The sequence below is a fragment of the Phyllobates terribilis genome, unplaced genomic scaffold (assembly GCF_046119375.1).
Source record: "Phyllobates terribilis strain yellow unplaced genomic scaffold, ASM4611937v1 Scaffold_7__3_contigs__length_470593459, whole genome shotgun sequence".
In the NCBI taxonomy this organism is placed as follows: domain Eukaryota; kingdom Metazoa; phylum Chordata; class Amphibia; order Anura; family Dendrobatidae; genus Phyllobates; species Phyllobates terribilis.
This window is the reverse complement of record NW_027362767.1, coordinates 378,364,763-378,383,982: the sequence shown is the minus strand read 5'-3', so window position 1 is coordinate 378,383,982 and position 19,220 is coordinate 378,364,763. Positions and strand designations below refer to the sequence as shown.

The 19,220-nt window shown below is 47.6% G+C and overlaps 1 long non-coding RNA gene across 1 annotated transcript; it reads left to right on the top strand.

The window, feature by feature from the left end:
* Positions 1-4,171: 4,171 nt before the first annotated feature.
* Positions 4,172-18,628, top strand: LOC141154870 (uncharacterized). Its single transcript, XR_012247486.1, has 3 exons — positions 4,172-4,277; positions 12,311-12,409; positions 15,606-18,628. It is a non-coding gene; the product is annotated as an uncharacterized lncRNA (long non-coding RNA).
* The last annotated feature ends 592 nt before the right edge of the window (positions 18,629-19,220 follow it).

Here is a 19,220-nt window from a genome sequence, read left to right as displayed (position 1 = left end):
CCGTATTACGGGCTTCGGAGCCGGAATCAGGGGTGCACACATGGCCCCAACCCTCCTCTGGTGCTCCAGTTCGTAATACTTCTGGGGCCAGATGAAAGGCTGCCCGTCCGGCCACGTGTGCTGGGCAAACAAGTCCTCTCCCAGACGCGGCACCCTTGGTTTTACGGGTGCGGGCGCGGTGGTGGTGGCGCCCGGGTTGCCCAGGCCTTGCGGCCAGGCCTGGGGCACCTGGAAGGTGAAGGGCACCGTTAGGACGGCGGCGCCCTGGGCTACCTGGCCTTGCGACCAGGCCGGAGGCTCCGCGGAGGTAGGGGGCGCTGTTGGTGATGCGACGCCCGGGAATTCTAGGCCCTGCGACCAGGCTGGTGGTACTTCCTGCTTGGTCACGCTCGGGGTCGAGGCGTGTGACGTCACAGGGGTCGCGGCGGCGGCTTCCGGTTGGGGCCTAGTCTGCGTCGGTGACATGGCGTTTTCGGGCACAGCAGGGGGACTTTCGGGCTCTGCGACGGGGAGCTGGGGCAGGTAAGCGGTGTCACGGCTTGGGGTATAGGCGTCCCCTTTACCTGCCTCCATGCGTTCGGCTCCCTCCTCGGCGCCGTCTCCGGCCTTGGGTCCTCCCGCGCCATCCTCAGAGGCGGTCTCCTTCCTCATCTCGGCTGGCGTGCTCCGGGTCTTGGTTTGCTGGGCCATCTCCCGGCTCCACTCCGCCAATATCTCGCGCTGTACCCGGGCCATCCTCCGTGCGAGGCCCTCCAGGGCAGTCTGTGCACACTCCCGGTCTCGGGGGAGCTGTGCAAGGACCTCCACTAGGCCTAGTGGGGTCGTGGTGTCCAGCAGGCTCCTGGCCAGCGGGCCGGTGCTGCTCTGCTCTCTGGACATCTCCGGGTGAGCTTCTCTGCTACTCCTCGTTAGACTTCTTGCCTCCGGGTGCGCTCGCTCCAGACTGCTCCAGGCGGCACCCATCTTCGCTCTTTTCTTTCGTCTCCTCCCACTTCGAGGGCGGTCCCGGGGCAACTCGGTGACTGTCAGCTCCAGGGGTAGTTCTTTCACGCTGACAGACACCTCCAGCATCACAGTCTCTGTTGGTGGGGGCGGTTTCCACTTTTGGCGCCATTTTCTGTCCTGGCCCACGATGGGAGGTGGCCTCCTGCCCTCCTTTGGCACGCCCATAATGGCGTCCGCTGCTCTTCCAAGGCGGGAAATCTGCGGTTTTGGCGGGAAGCGTCGCCCAGTGGCGGGAAACTCTGCAGATGGCGGGAACAAGCTGGAAATGGCGGACAATCGGCGGGAAACGACTGGTGATGGAGTCCGATGGCGTGGACCCTCCGGAACCGTCGGGAGACTTCTTTCTGAGGTAAACTTGCACTTTTCTTCAGGCACGCAGTACCCGGGTGTTGCGGGCACGTAATCCTGCCGACTACGCCAAAGTTGACGCGCCCCCTGGGACATATTCCTTTTTGAGGGGAATACCCGGCACCGGATCAGATGGGGGTTTGTAGTCTCCGAGCGGCTGTGACCCGGTCCCGTGCCCAGGGCGTCAAGCTCAGTGTTATGTGGCAGTCCTACAGATGTTATTAAGAGTTCTTTTGTGTCGACTACGCCACCCGTTGTGATGCGGTCACTGTGGCCGCCGCTGCAGCAGGGTCCGCTGAGGCTGATGGTGGATGCGCAGCTTGGTGGGATAACCCCCAACGGGAGGGGTATAGCCTCAGAGGGGACAGGCGCAGAGGATGGGGGTTGTGGTGGTGTAGTGCAGACGGCAGTGAAGACAGAGTCGGGTTGTGCAGTTAAGGGTGTTTACTTACTGCAGATGTTGTACTGGTCACTCCAGCTGCTAGTGACCACCCGAGCCGTGCTGCGTCCACCAGGTCCTGGATCCAGCCAACCCCCAAACAAGTCCGGAGCGTGGCCCTGAGCTCTCTTTCTGTCCCGTTCTCTGGCCGTCCCCACCAGTAATCCACCTAGGTCCAGCTCCCTCGGGCCTTCTGTTGGGACACCCTTGGCCCTGGGTTCCCTGACCCTTCATGTGGTGTGCCTTCGGGGTGGATGTGATGGGTGACCGTGGCAGACGCTGCCCACGGTCTCCGGTCTCTGGCTGGGGAATGTTTTTACCCCCACCAGCTTGGGTTCCGGTACCCTGATGCCGACTCTTCACCCGGTGCTTTTAGTTGGGATCTCAGAGTCCTTCTCTTCTGTGCTCTGGGTCTCTCTCTTTTCTCCTCTCTCACTCTGGGTCTTTGTCTTTCTTCTCTCCTCTGCTCCTGACTTGTTCTCTGCAGCTGACTCTCTGCATCTGACCCTCTGCATCTGACCCTGATCTTAGTTGGTGCCCACCTTATATACACCCTCTATGTGTGAGCTCAGGTGACCAGCACCCAATGAGCTCCTATCTTTACCCAGGCTGCTCCCCCTATCTGCCCCTACACTACTTGGGATGTACCACCCCCCCTCCCACTCCAGCCAGGAACAGACTCGGTCGTACCTGCACATTTCTAAGTGGGAGTACCGTCGGCCTGTTCCTCGGAAATGGGATGTATGTAGTGCATGCAGCCTACCGAGCTCAGTTCCACTCTCCATCCTTACCCGGGAGTGGAATATCACACCTCTGGGTTGAGGTGCAATACCCCTGTAGCAGCCGAATCCTCAGGGTGCTACACTTCAGCAGTCCCATAGACAATGAATGGAGCGGAGGTTCACATGCTCCGTCAGTCCCATAGACAATGAATGGAGCGGAGGTGCGCATGCTCCGGCGGTCCCATAGACAATGAATGGAGCAGAGGTGTGCATGCTCTGGCAGTCCCATAGACAATGAATGGAGTGGAGGTGAGCATTCTCCGTCAGTCCCATAGATAATGAATGGGGTGGAAGTGAGCATGCTCCGTCAGTCCCATAGACAATGAATGGAGAGGAGGTGAGAATTCTCCGTCAGTCCCATAGACAATGAATGGAGCGGAGGTGAGAATTCTCCGTCAGTCCCATAGACAATGAATGGAGTGGAGGTGAGAATTCTCCGTCAGTCCCATAGACAATGAATGGAGCGGAGGTGAGCGTTCTCCGTCAGTCCCATAGACAATGAATGGAGCGGAGATGAGCATTCTCTGTCAGTCCCATAGACAATGAATGGAGTAGAGGCTGCTCTTGAGCCCATCTACTCCATTCAGGATGGAGCTGCAGGATTGAGTCCGGTTCTTAGGGGTCATCTGACAAACATAGAGTTAGCTAGAAAGACATTTTGGCTGTGACCCAACTTTCCCAGAAAAAGCTGAAACTTAGAAAAGACCTACAGAATCTCATTCACACTCCCGAAGCTGACTCCACAGACGGGGATTTTGCACCTTTATCACGGTTGTATCTTAAACTGCCATTTAAAGCCAATAGAGAAAGCCGTGCGCGTGCCCACCTATCTACAAAAGATAAGAATAACCCTTTATAGTGGACATCTACTATGGACTCTCCCCGTGATGCCGGAGTAAGGAACTATAGAACATGTTGGATTTCAATATGCCTGATCTTTTGTTCCTGCCATGGTCATAAGCCGCTGCCAGAGGAGACTGTCGGCAGCTTATTCACCCTCCCCCGGCTGAGCGTCCGCTGAAGAGATGGCCCATGTACATGGCTGCGATTGTACAGGATTTTAAAGAATGTGATTGTGATTGTATAGAATTTTTTACTAAGTTCAACAATTTTTTAAGCAACTAAAATAATAATAATAATTAATAATAATAAAAAACCTGCACAACTTTGGTTAGGGACGTTATTTCCTCCAGACAATGAAAGAATTCCACAGCATTTTTAATTATTTTTCCTTATTTTCAGGACTTAGCTGAATGAACGGCGTCATTCAAAACTACAATTAATACCGCAAAGAAAAAAGACAAAACGAACAAGTTGTATAGAAAAAAACAAAAAACAAAAGTTCTGGCTCTTGGAAGAAGAGGAGGAAAAAGAAGAGCAAAAATTAAAAATTTTAGGCTGGGAAAGGGGTTAATGACAGTGGTTATGATTCCTTATAAACAATACTATAAAGCGGTATAACAGGACAGGTGGGAGGAGTACAGACAGAGGCGGTTAATGACTGCGGCTTTCCAGCTTTATCTGACACTACAACTCCCAGCATGCCTTGAGAGCCGCAGCTGCTCAGGACACAGTGTCACGTGATACGATGAGCTCTATTTTCTCACCGGACTCGCGCAATACATTCTGGGATCTGTAGTATCCTGATGGTGTGACAGCCGCGAACCGTTGTAACAAGTCCCAGAAGCCCTTGCGCTGTTATGGTGAGACGCTCGTCTTCTTCGTCCTGATAGAAGGTCACGCTGTGTATTATCGGCGGGCGGCAGGGTGGGTGGCACGGAGCGCGTCATACTACGTAATGATGCCGTGCTTTACAAAACTACTAGTCCCAGTATGCATTGCTAGACGTGAGACGAGTGGGTATTTTGGAAGTAGTATTTCCCCAGGTTGGTAGCTGTCGTATGATAATGACTGAGTCGTGACACACTGCTGCCACCGAAAAGACACAAAATAAACGGTTCAGGACACAAGAGGACTGCACGTCATCAAGAGGGTTCCTCCTGAAAAACTTGCCAGCTTCATGGCGACCCCTGCTGGTCAAGTTCATGCACTAGGAGTTGTGGCGAGGAGCACGATGCAGAAATGCTGCGGAGCGTTTCTGCATCTCCCTGGCAGAAAAAAAACGCATGCGGATTGTACATGCGTTTTTCCTGCCAGGGACATGTGGATGTTCTTGACACTTGCATTTCTGCATGTGGGTTATCAAGCGCTTTTGATTTTAGCATCACTTGGAAAGTGCTTGACAACTTGGTCACACTATATAAATCCATGCAACCGGCATGGATTTATGTTCTGTGACCAAGTTACGATGCTGCAAATGCAGCATCAATAGTAAAAAAAAGAATAAAAATGGTGAAAAATAAAAAAAAACCATTATACTCACCTTCTCATGGTCCCCGGTCTCCTTCTCCGGTGTCTTCGGCAGCTCGCGGTGGTGTAAAAGGACCTTCCATGACGTCATTTAGTCATGTGACAGGTCATGCGACCGCCGACGTCAGGGGTCGTGTGACCTGTCACATGACTAAATGACGTCATGGAAGGTCCTTTTACCACTGTGAGCAGCCGAGGAGCCAGCAGCGCCGCCGGGAGCAGACAGGGGGCCATCAGAAGGTGAGTATATGTTTATTTTTTAGTTTCATTTTTTCTTAACTACAGGTACTATGGTAGCCGGGTCAGGATGAGAGTCTCCTCTTCTCCAGCCCCTGGTACCGTCCACGCATTGAATTGCATAATATCCGCATGTGTACGTGTAGTTATGCGTTCCAATGCAAGTCAATGGTGGCTAAAACGCCGCGATTCCGCAAAATTAATGGATGTGCTGCGGATTTTTCCGCAATGATCCACAGCGGAAACTTCCGCAGCATGTGCACAGAACATGCGGACCATTGCAGACCTATTACCTAGCGTTTTTTAAGCTTTTCCGCGGCAGAAATTATGCCCCGGAAATGCTTAAAAAACGCATAGTGGGCACGCAGCCTTAGGCTATGTGCGCAGATTCAGGAATGGCAGAAATTTCTGCACCTCTTGGCAGCAAAAACGCTGCTGAAAATCCGCAGCATTTTCATGCGCTTTTGATGCGTTTTTTGTGCGTTTTGCCTGCGGATTTGCCATGCGTTTTTTCCAATGCATTGTATAGTGCACACGTAGCGTTTTGGTGCATTTTCACAGCAGTTTTTCGGCGCAGAAATGCACCAAAAACGCTTGGTAATCCTGATGTGCTGTGCACATGATGCGGAAGTTTCCGCTCATGATTGCCATTGCGGAAACAAACGCAGCATGTCCATTCTATGCCGCGTTTACACAGTGTTTCCCACCCATTGACTTTAATTGAACCGCAGTAAATCCGCAGGTATAATATTTATACCTGTGGATTTGCTGCATTTCAATTAAAGTCAAAGAACGGTGAAACGCTGCGAGTGGTACCCAGGTCGGCAGTGGAGGACTACTATTCCCCCTCATCCGACCGCCGCTCCCGCTGATAACAGCGAGAGCGGTGCGGCTGAGGGGAGTAGTAGTGTCCTCGGCCGAGCCGGCATGCGCACGGTGTAAAATTTTTTTTAAAAAAACAACATTATTCTCACCTGTCCAGCGCCCCCCGGTGTCCTTGGGATGCCCCCCGGCAATGTCTTTTTCCCGGCAGCCGGTGGTACACTGCCGGAGCGTGCTCGATCCCAGCGGTGTACACCATCGCTGCGCTGCCAGGACCTGCGGTCACATGAGTTCTCAGTTGAAGATCAGCTGAGAGCTCACGTGACCTCACTTTACGGCATTGGTGCTGCGTGAGAACATTCTCAAGAATATTCCCACCAGTACTGATGCTGAGGTCACCGGGGCTGATCAGCTGATCTTCAGCTGATGAACCCCAATGACCTCACTCCTGCTGCAGCATGTACACTGATAGGAGTGATTTTAAACTCCTGTCAGTGTACATCGCTGTTCTCTACAGCAGTGACATCAGTGATTGCTGATGTCACTGCTGTAGAAGTGACCCGGATCGCCGAGGGACAATCTGGACTACTGCGTGACGGCGGATGGACAGGTGAGGGATATGGTTGTTTTTTATTTATTTCTTTTTTTTTCAGGAGAAGAGGGATTTGGGGACTGAGAGTATAATAAAAAAAAACTTTTAAAAACTGTGTTTCATTTTATTTCATTAAAATACTTTATTCTGGCCATGTCTTTTATTGAAAAAGCTGTGAAAACTTTACTACACGGTTTACATTACTAACCTGGGCTTCACGTCAGCCGCCAATACAAGGCTGACGTGAACCCCAACCCCATTACCCCACTGCCACCACTACAGGGCAGTGGGAAGAGCAGAGGCTAAGCGCCAGATTTGGCGCATTTTATGGATGCACCATTTCTGGGACTGCTGAGGGGTGATATTATTAGCTGCAGAGGGGCTAGTATTCATGGCCCCTTCCCTGGCTATTAATATCAGCCCGCAGCTGTTTGTTTAGCCTTTTCTCGTTAGATTTTATAGGGGGACCCTAAGTCAATTTTTTTCTGGGGTCCCTGTAATCTAGCCAGTAAAGGCTAAGCAAACAGCTGTGGGCTGATATTAATAGCCAGGGAACATGTTTGGCTTATTGCCCCTTCCCCGGCTACTAATATCAGCCCCCAGCGGTTGGCTTTCCCTCTGCTGGTTATGAAAATGACGTGGGAGCCTACGCTATTTTTTTAAATTTTAAGCTCTGTGCCCACGATCCAGACATAGCAGCGCGTTGGACGCATATTTTTTGCTGTGTCCAAAATGTTGCATTCTATTGAACGCAGGTAAATCCACATGTGTTCACTGAACCATGCGTGTTTACCGCATTCAATAAATTCTAGTGGTCAAATTTCTGTTGCGGAGACTAGCGACTCCACAAGAGAATTTGACATGCTGCGGTCCTGAAAGACGCGCTGCATGTCAGTGTCCACCGGTGATTCGGATTTTTAGAGATCCCATCCACTATGCTGTAACATCTGGACGAGTGGGTATGAGGCTGTATAAACACGCAGCGTCAAACCCGCAGCTGCTCCCGATCGTGGCCACGTACCCAAACTCACCTGCAGCATGTCAATTTCTGTAGCGGACACGCCAGTCTCCGCCGCAGATTTTGACCGATTGAAGTGTCATTATATGCGGTGGATTCACATGTACTGACAACAAAAAAGCTGCATTAGAAACCGTGTTTTGGACGCAGCAAAAATACGCTGTGTCCAAAGCGCTGTTTGTTGCTGTTCATAGGGACGTAACAGCTAACGAAACAACTGTGAGCTGTTAATAATAGCCAGGGACCATGTTTGCCTAATGGCACCTTCCTAAGCTAAAAATAGCAGCTACAGCTGCCCCAGAAATTACATGAATGGGAATGCTAATGAAGATTGGGTGAATGGGATTAGCTGACACCCAGCTCATTTGTTTGATGATGACAAGGTGTCAATCAGACCCTTTCATCACCTAACCTAATTAAAGTGAAGTAAAGAGTTAAATAAGCACACAAAGTAAACACTTTATTTGAAGTACAACAGACACATTCTTTAATCATTTAAATTAACAAATATACTCACCCCAGTTCTGACGGTAATCCAAGGGTTAAAGCAATGTCCCACCAAATAACTTTATTTAGCTCCAAAAAGCATTCATAGATGTACAAAAATACATTAAAAAACACATCAAAAACCATGTAAAAAATGTGTCAAAACGGCGCAAGTTTTTCCGCAGTGTTTTTCCTGCCAAGGAGATGCAGAATCGCTTCAGAGATTTCTGCTTCAAATCCTGAACGTGCGCACATACCCCAAGAATGGACATGCTGCGTTTTTTTCCGCATATGAAATCCTGTCAGGAAAATTCCTGAACATGTGCACAGAACTTGCAAAATGTCATGGGATAAGATATGCAATGCGTTTTTGGTGCAATTCTGAGAGAAAAAAAAACGCACAAAAAACGCACTGTGTGCACATAACCTTATGCTTGGCTCATCGGACGCTTCCCTGAGGCGAGCACCGAGTCATGAATCAGGAGTGTTTGACTCCAGCCCATCTCCTCATCAAAACCGGTGTGAACAATGCTGTTCTTGATGAATCGAGCATTGTGTGTGCACAGAGCCTAATGGAGAACACGGAGCGCTCAGCAAGCACCCTGTGTATGGCAGATTGGGAAGACCTATTTAATGTTTATGACTGGCTTTAGATTTAATTCTGGGGTTTAGTCAGGATTTGCAGGGTCCGTGCTTCACTTGCGGTGTCCAGCCTTGTCGGGCCGTTATTCACTTGTGGGGACTGTTTCTCACTTGCAGGGTCTGTTCTTCACTTGCGGGGACTGTCTTGATAAGTGAATTGGTCTTGACTCGTGGGACCAATCTTGATTCCTGAAATCGGTCCATGGCCATGGCCCCACTATCAGTATTCGGTCAGTATTTTTCCTCAGGAGTGGGAGCCAAAACCAGGTGAGGAACAATCAGAGAAAAGGTATAATAGAAACAAGTCACCAATTCCTCATTTATCACCCACTCCTGGTTTTGGCTCCCACTCCTGAGAAAAAATACTGATCAAATACTGATGGTGGGGCCGTGACCGAAGGGTGCAGTCAGACAGCTGTATAAATCAAATATCAAAAGACTAACCGTCACTTTTAAACAAAAAACTGGTGTGTACAGATGCTTACTAAGAGTAGCCATCTCCATATTCAGGGCATTACTGCCCTTACTGGCGTATGGGGCCCGATGAGCAGAGGGGCCCAGACGGGGCTTCCACTCTGCTCACCGGGCCCCAGCAAACTGAACTGAACACTTTAAATCTATTAACGTTTGGGAAGCTCCCACACAGCTCTAGTTAACAGCCAGTCACAGGACGGCAGCTGACATCAGTGCACATGTCGCCGGCGTATGGCGTCACTGCCGGCCTGTGACTGACTGGTGTCCGCGCCTCATATCGACGAAGGAGAGTCGCTGCTGGAGCAGTGGCAAGGTAGGGAAGAACTTTTTTTTACATTTTTTTTTACATTTTTTTGTAAAGCGGAGACATGGGGGCAGAATGGTGAGGAGACATGGGGGGCAGAATGGAGTGGAGACATTGGGGCAGAATGGTGAGGGGACAGAATGGAGAGGAGACACGGGGCAGAATGGAGAGGAGACACGGGGGCAGAATTGAGAGGAGACACGGGGGCAGCATGGAGAGGAGACGGGTAGAATGGAGAGGAGACAACGGGGGTAGAATGGAGAGGAGACAAGGGAGCAGAATGGAGAGGAGACAACGGGGGTAGAATGGAGAGGAGACACGGGTGCAGAATGGTGATGAGACACGGGGGCAAAATGGTGATGAGACACGGGTAGAATGGTGATGAGACACGGGGGCAGAATGGTGATGAGACCTGGGGGCAAAATGGAGAGGAGACGTGGGGGCAGAATGGAGAGAAGATATGGGGGCAGAATGGAGAGGAGACATGGGGGCAGAATGGAGAGGAGACATAAGGGCAGAATGGAGAGGAGACATGGGGGCAGAATGGAGAGGAGACATGGGGGCAGGATAAAGACACATGGGGCCAGGAATGGGAGAAAACAAAGGGCCAGGAATGAGATGCGGGGTCCAGAATGGATTACATATGGGAGCAGTATGTGGGACATTATTACTGTAAGGGCTAATTAAGGGATATTATTACTGCTGTGATGTATTTTATTTTTGAGGATACTGTTTTCAGTGAGTCGTGAGTCAACAGTGGTCATGCTACTGTGCAGGGCGACAATATGTTGCTGTTTTCTTCATCTGGTGTAGTGCAGAAGTTGGGGAAAAACTGGGCAATGTGCTCTGGAAGCTGCTCTAGATAACTGTGTTAATTTCTGTAGAGATGAGTCCTGGCTGGAAGAAGTGATGGAGGTCTGAGCTGGATGAACAAAAAAAGCGAAGATGAAAGACTTTAACTAGAGACGTCACCGGTGAGTCAGTGTGTTACCTGTACATTGACATTATACACTACATACTATACACAGGGCTCCAGTGTATAATGTCACTGGTGATCCCTGTATTACATGTACACTCTACACCAGTGTTTCCCAAACTCCAGTCCTCACGGCCCCCACAGGTCACGTTTTCAGGATTAACTTAGTGTTACACAGGTGATGGAAATATCATCAAGGCATCAGGAATTCTCTCATCTGTGCAACACTATGTAAATCCTAAAAAAGTGACCTGTGGGGACCGTGAGGACTGGAGTTTTGGAAACACTGCTCTACTCTATATTCATAGCTCCTGTGTATAATGTCACTGATGATCACTGTATTACCTGTACACTGACACTATACACTGTATACTATGTGCAGAGCGCCTGTGTATAATGGCCATTATGGTAATATTAGTATTGTGTTTTTTTTATTAATGATCAATATGGAAGTATTCAGTCACTATGTGGTGGTAACATATGGTCTGGTCTTGGTGTGACGGTATTTTTTCCTAGTATGTGGTATTATTCGGTCACTATGTGGTGGTAATATGTGGTTGGGTCATGGTGTGGCGGTATTTGTTCCTTGTATGTGGTATTATTCTGTCACTATGTGCTCTGTTTATGGTGTGACGGCATTTGTTCCTTATATGTGGTATTATTCGGTCACTATGTGGTGGTAATATGTGGTCTGGTCATGGTATGACGGAATTTTTTCCTTGTATGTGATATTATTCGGTCACTATGTTGTGGTAATATGTGGTTGAGTCATGGTGTGGTGGTATTTGTTCCTTGTATGTGGTATTATTCTGTCACTATGTGATCTGTTTATGGTGTGATGGTATTTGTTCCTTGTATGTGGTATTATTCGGTCACTATGTGGTGGTAATATGTAGTCTGGTCATGGTGTGACGGTATTTGTTTCTTGTATGTGGTATTATTTGGTCACTATGTGGTGGTAATATGTGGTCTGGTCATGGTGTGGCGGTATTTGTTCCTTGTATGTGGTATTATTGGTCATTTATAAAAAATGTATGTGACACATTCCTTTAAAGAAAAACCTATAAAAAAAGAGTATTGGGTATTATAAGAAATGTTTAAAGGGGTTGTCCACTACTTTCACATTGATGCCCTATCCGTAGGAATAGTGAATGGAGTGGTGAAAGAATCATCCCGACGCTGATTCTAGGGATCAGTCATTAAATATCTTAAAGGATTAGTCCCTTCAAAGATGGATAGTGTCGGATAGTGCTTACAAATACAAGCATTTTTGCAATTTACTGCATATTAAAATGTTCATCTGTTCTTAAGATATTAAGACTTTTCTTTTGTTTACAACTTGTTGCCTTGGAGACTGACCACCGCTGCTAAACAGTAGAACTTGCGCAGTGCCTACAAGCTTTTTTCTATTGTTTCGAAGCTGACCAGGATCTCTGAAGTGCGCCGTTGTCTCCTAATCCCGTCCAGATCAGTGCAATGCTTAGAAGCTACAGAGCAGCGGTGGTCGGTCTCCTAGGCAACGAGCCAAAAGGAAACCTGTTAATATCTCGAGAATGGCTGCAAATATTAATAAGCTGAGATAGCCGTTTATAGCGCTTAGCAATCTCTGACAGTTCCAAACACAATGAAAAGAGTGGTGGTGTGTCTGCGCGGTCATCGCTCCCATCAAACGCGGCATTTCTGAAGGTCCCAGCAGTGGGATCCCAGTGATCTTGTTAATAATCGATAACTTGCTAAGATGGGAGTAACCCTTTAAATTGCCCTAAAGGAAATATATTTGTGTGTTTAGCTATTTTCTTCTTTTGATTGTTCCAGGTCCTCACAGAAACAGTTTCAATATTGTTTTTCTTGGAGAAGAAGAATTAAGTGTGAAGAACACGAGGGACATGAATCTCTGCAAAGACGACAGTGCAGGTTCGTTATAGGGGGTCGTTCTGTCCTTTTAACCACAACTCAGGGTTGTATGGCTTAAAATACATAATGCAATATATCAGTAAAATATAGAAAAGGGGTTGTGTGCTTTCCAAAATCCCTTATACATTATACTGATAAAAGTATGTGCTCCCTCCACAGGTGTCTGTGGGGATTTTGTGCCCCTATATCCAGAAGAGCATTTGTGAGGTCAGACACTGATATTGGGGAGAGGCCGGGATCACAATTTCCATTGTAGTTAATCCCAAAGGTGTTAGATGGGATTGAAGTCCGGGCTCTGTGCAGCCGCTCATGTTCTTCCACCAAACTCCCCAAATGATGACTTTAAGGACCTTGTGCTCTGGTCACAGTCATATGGGGACAGAAAAGTGTCTTCCCCAAACGTCCCACAAAGTTGGTGCATACAAATGTCCACAATGTCTTGTGCTGAAGCATTAAGATTCCCCTTCACTGAAACTAAGGGGCCAAGGCCGATCCCTGAAAAACATCCCCATAGTATTATCTCTTCTCCACCAAAGTGGCACAATGCAGTCAGGGGGTAACGTTCTCCTGGAATCACCAAACCTAGATTTGTCCATCAGACGCAGATAGAGAAGTGAGATCCGTCACTGCACAGAACACATTTCCTCCAGAGTCCAGTGTTGGCGGCTTTACACTATTGCATCCGGCAGTCGGCATTGTGCTTGAGGCTGCATGCAGCTGCTCGGCCATGAAGCTCCTGGCGGGGGCGCAGTGTTTGTGCAGATACCAGAGGAGGTCTGGACTCTGCAGTTATGGGGTCAGCAGAGCGTTGGTGACTTTTCTACCCTCTGCTCCTCAGCACTCAGCCCCCTGCTCAGTAACGTTACAGGGTCTCCACTTCGTGGCTGAGTTGCTGCGGTTTCTTCCACTTCTCAATAATATTACTCACAGGTGATGGGGGAAGATTTAGGAGGAAAGAAATGTCATGAATGGACTTGTTATCCCGGTGGCTCCTATTACATACACTACCGTTCAAAAGTTTGGGGTCACCAAGACAATTTTGTGTTTTCCATGAAAATTCATACTTTTATTTATCTAATGAGTTGCAAAATGATTAGAAAATATAGTCCAGACATTGACAAGGTTAGAAATAATGATTTTTATTTGAAAGAATAATTTTCTCCTTCAAACTTTGCTTTGGTCACAACAGAATGCTCCCTTTGCCGCAATTCCAGCATTGCAGACCTTTGGCTTCTAGCTGTTAATTTGCTGAGGTAATCTTGAGAAATTTCCCCCCATGCTTCCTGAAGCCCCTCCCACAAGTTAGGTTGGCTTGATGGGCACTTTTTGCTTACCATACGGTCAAGCTGCTCCCACAACAGCTCAATGGGGTTGAGATCTGGTGACTGCGCTGGCCACTCCATTACAGATAGAATACCAAATGCCTGCTTCTTCCCTAAATAGTTCATGCATAATTTGGAGGTGTGCTTTGGGTCATTGTCCTGTTGTAGAATGAAATTGGCTCCAATCAAGCGCTGTCCACAGGGTATGGCATGGTGTTGCAAAATGGAGTGATAGTCTTCCTTATTCAAAATCCCATTTACCTTGTACAAATCTACCACTTTACCAGCACAAAAGCAACCCCAGACCATCACATTACCTCCACCATGCTTGACAGATGGCGTCAGGCACTCTTCCAGCATCTTTTCAGTTGTTCTGCGTCTCACAAATGTTCTACTGTGTGATCCAAACACCATAAACTTTGATTCGTCTGTCCATAAAACTTGTTTCCAATCTTCGTCTGTCCAATGGCTGTGTTCTTTTGCCCATATTAATATTTTCCTTTTATTAGCCAGCCTCAGATATGGCTTTTTCTTTGCCACTTTGCCCTGAAGGCCAGCATCCCGGAGTCACCTCTTCACTGTAGACGTTGACACTGGCGTTTTGCGTGTACTATTTAATGAAGCTGCCAGTTGAGGAGCTGTGAGGCGTTGATTTCTCAGACTAGAGACTCTAATGTACTTGTCTTGTTGCTCAGTTGTGCAGCGCGGCCTCCCACTTCTCTTTCTACTCTGGTTAGAGCCTGTTTGTGCTCTCCTCTTAAGGGAGTAGTACACACCGTGGTAGGAAATCTTCAATTTCTTGGCAATTTCTCACATGGAATAGCCTTAATTTCTAAGAACAAGAATAGACTGTCGACTTTCACATGAAAGTTCTCTTTTTCTGGCCATTTTGAGAGTTTCATAGAACAAACAAATGTAATGCCCTAGATTCTCAACTAGCTCAAAGGAAGGTCAGTTTTATAGCTTCTCAAATCAGCCAAACCGTTTTCAGCTGGGCTAACATACTTGTGCAAGGGTTTTCTAGGGTTTTCTAAACATCCATTAGCCTTCTTACACAGTTAACAAACACAATTTACCATTAAAACACTGGAGTGGTGGTTGTTGGAAATGGGCCTGTATACACCTATGTAGATATTGCAATAAAAACAAGACGTTTGCAGCTAGAATAGTCATCTACCACATTAACAATGTATAGAGTGTATTTCTGATTCATTTAATGTTAGCTTCATTGAAAAAAAATGTGCTTTTCTTTTAAAAATAATGAAATTTCTAAATGACCCCAAACTTTTGAACGGTATAAGCTAGCCCTTTAACACAGTTCATCTGTTTTAAAGGGGTATTCCCATTTAGTACATTTATGGCATATCCACGGTATATGCCATGAATGTATAGTAGATGCGGATCCGTGGACACATGGGACTTGCACTGCCTCGAGAACAGGGTTCCTCTACAAAGCTGCTGTCAATGGAGAAATGGCTAAAATTGCCATACAAATGTGTGCACTGACAGCGGCTTGCATGAGAGCCCCATTCTGCAGGTAGATGCAAGTCCCATTGGTGGGGTCTGCATCTACTATATAGCCTGTGGATTTGGCATAGATGTGTCGGAGTACCCCTTTAACCATGCAGTTGATTGCATCCAGTTGTTCTCTATGAGCAGTCATGACAGGCTGGTGTCTGCATCAATGAAAATAACTTTTTTTTCTTTGCATTGCTCCAGTTTGGAGAACTCACATTTCAAGGTGATATCAGCACTTTTCAGAATGTTTGTACATGATGTTTTGTGATCTGATAATATGTTTTTTTTAATATATAGCGCTTTTCATATTAATGAATTACGTTTTAACGTGCCATGTATCTTTTCATTTCTGACAGATGAATTGGGGTCCATGGGCCTGGCAGAAGACCCCCACATAGGTTCACAAGACAGGACTATGGAAGACGATGTCAGTGTGTCTCATAGATATCAAGGAGGAAACTCTTCTATTGCTTCATCGGTATGTGAAGTGGGAAGCCATGCATCTTCTTGTCCTCAGAGGGAATGTGAGACGTGGACAGTAAATAACAATGTGATCAGTAGGGATGCATCTAAGAAAAAGCCTCCAACCCGAAAGAAAAAGCATAAAAATTTTTGGGCACCAAAAGAGATAAATCTTAATGCTATGAAAATCTCACAGAAGGCCCAAGTGCGTGAGTATTGTGGACAGTGTGTGGATAAGTCTCGCCTTGTGGAACAGAAGAGAAGAGACATGGGAGAGACGTATTTCAGTTGCAACGAGTCTGGAAAACATTTTGATCGTAAATCTCTTGGTCTTGCACACCAGAGGTGTCATATAGGCGAAACCTATTACTGGTGTGGGGACTGTGGGATCTTCTACAACTACAAATCTCAGTTCATTACACACAAAAGGACTCACAGCAAAGAGCAATTCTATCAGTGTGATGTTTGTGGGCAAAAATTAGATTTTCGATGTCTTCTAGTGCACGAACAAATTCATACTGGACTGAAGCCGCACCAGTGTTATGAGTGCGGGGAATGGTTTACATACAGGTATCGTAGTTCAAACATGAACACACACAGAGGAGAAGCCTCACCGCTGCATGGACTGTGGTGAACGTTTCTCTGATGGGTACAGTCTAATTACACATCAGAGTGCATAGGGCCAAGCCACCTCACAAATGTCCTGATTGTGGAAAGTACCGTAGTTTGAATACGAGGCTTCTCTTACCGCACACCAGAGGACACACAAACTGTTCAGACAGCATGAGATTCTGGCAAAACCAAATCTGGCCAACCTTAGAAAAGACAAAATATTTCCAGGCTCAATGGAAAACTCTTCATAAAATCTTGACTTTCAGGAGATATACCTTGAATTTTTTCACTATGCAATATAACCTTCATACTTATAATGTATTAAAGGGAATGTACCAAGATTAAAAGTAGCCCCCTATTCATAGGATATGGGATAGCTTCCTGATCACTGGAGTCTCCACCGATCTCGAAAACGGAGCTCTGAGCAGTCTGAATGGATCAGAGGCTGAGCATGCATACTGACAACCGGAGGTCTCGGGCAGTTTCACTAAGAATGAATGGATCAGAGGCTGAGCATGCGTACTGACAACCGGAGGTCTCGGGCATTCTCATTAAGAAATAATGGCTCAGAGGCCAAGCATGCGTACTGACAACCGGAGGTCTCGGGAGTCTCATTAAGAATGAATAGCTCACAGGCCGAGCGTGCGTACTGACAACCGGAGGTCTCGGGCAGTCTCATTAAGAATGAATGGAGTGGAGGTGTGTGTGGCGCCCCTGAAGGTTCAGTTGCCACAGAGGTACTGCATCTCAACCAGAGGTGTGGTATCCCACTCTTAGGTAAGGATGGAGTACTGCCCGGGACCCAACCACTTGCATTCATTACACTCCACTTCAGAGGGCAGGGCGAGATTGCTCCTAAGGGAGAGCGCAGTCCCTGGTCCCTAGCTGGAGGGTGGAACCATGTAGTAGGTGTGGGTGGAGGAAGAGGCACAGGGGAGCACTTCAGGAGTGGTATAAAAAGGGAAGCCATCTTGGGAGTGGTCAGAACAGTCTGAGGGAACAGTGAGGAGAGAGTGTGGGGAGCAGGAGCTCTGCAGGAGCTCTGTTCAGGAGGAGCAGGCCTGAGTGAGAGAGGCCCAGGAGGTGAGACTGACTGAAGAGAGGAGCAGGAAGGAAGGCTCCAGAAGGAAAGAGGGGATCCTAGGGGTACGGGAAGTGCTGGAGGCCACCCGTACGCCCGAATCTACCAGGACGTGGAGGGATCAAGCCGCAGAGGGGACCGGCCCCTAACTAGTGGGAATTGCAATATTCAGCTAGAAACCGGAGGCTTCTACATTTTCAGGGTGTAGTTGCCACAGCCGCAATTAATCGCCAAAAAGGTAGCCACACAGGATCCAGGGAACTCCAGGTTGCCCGCCATGATCTGAGGTTACCGGCTTGGGACACTGTTTGCGAGGAGCAGGGCAGGAGGGTGAGAGCCAGCGCAGGAAGACGACTGAGAAAGGCACACAGAAAGGGGTCCCATTAAGTGCTCTTGAATTACCTGAGGGATTGCTGAACCCCTCCCGTGGTGAACGCAGGAAGACGTGGGTGGTTATAATCTGCAGTTGTAACCAGGAGCATCGTGATAATCGTGAGTAAATCCTGAAGACTGCACCCCACTGTGTCTGTGAATAATTGCTGTGCCATCACTCGCCCTGCACTACACAGCACAAGCAACATCTACCTCAAATCATCACTACACTGCCCTGGAGCTTAGCTCTACCTGTGGAGAGCTGAATCAACTCTGCTGCGTCACCATCAGCTCCAGAGGATCTGCACCGCAGTGGTGGCTCCATATAGCCGCATACCACAGGTGGCGTCACGAACATTATATATAAAAACTATAAATACCCTTTTATTGACTGCCCTGGGTCATGGACCGGGTCACTGCCACTGTGATATCCCCCGCACCGACCGGCCTGACTACCGAGTACCCCACGGCCCAGGGGGCGCGTCATATACATGCTCAACATCCATTCTCATGGGACTGTTCAGAGCTCCATTATCGGGATCAGTTTGGGCCCCAAGTGATCGAGAAGTAATCCCTTATCCTTTGAATAGGGGGTAACATTTAATCTTGGTACCTACCCTTTAAATATAAAAATTTATAGAGATTTCAGTTGTAAGCCAGTGAAATAAAAAGAAGGTTTGACACCAAGTGGAATCATTATGTATTTTTTTTTAAATCTCTTAAGTTTTACAAATACATAGGGAAAAAGAGCCACAACAAAGTAAACTAATGCGATCAAACACAGGTAAAAGAGAAAAAAGTTAGTGGAGGGGGAGGAAAGAAACCAACTAGTATATTCTCCTAAGGCCAGATTCACACGTTCAGTATTTGGTCAGTATTTTAAATCAGTATTTGTAAGCCAAAATCAGGAGTGGAACAATCAGAGGAAAAGTATAATAGAAACACGTCACCACTTCTGCATTTATCACCCACTCCTGGTTTTGGCTTACAAACACGGATAAAAAACTTAACGTGGCCTAAAGTATGATAATTTGAGCCATCTCTTGGGTCCCCTGGGAATCTGGAATTCTGGCATAAAAGCTTTGAAAAGTTGCAAAAATTCTGCCTAAATTTTGCGACTTTTGTCCATCGTTTCCAAGTTCCGCCGAATTGGGCAAAGCTGGGGTGCGTCAGGGGGGGTGATGCCAAGGCTCGTCTAATTAATAACGAATTGTGGAGTTCCCTATGCCAGAAATCTCACTTCAATACCTGACTTGAGTGAGACTTCTGGCGTTGTGCTTGGAGGCGCACGTCACTCGCCAGACATTCCAGATTCATCAAGAGGAGAGTACCTGCATGAAGGCTTTTTACACTGTCATCTGTTTTGTACCTGCACTAATAAAAGAAGACTTTGTGGAGCTAGATTAATCCTTCCTTAACTTTATTGCCCCGTCCATGCTCCGCG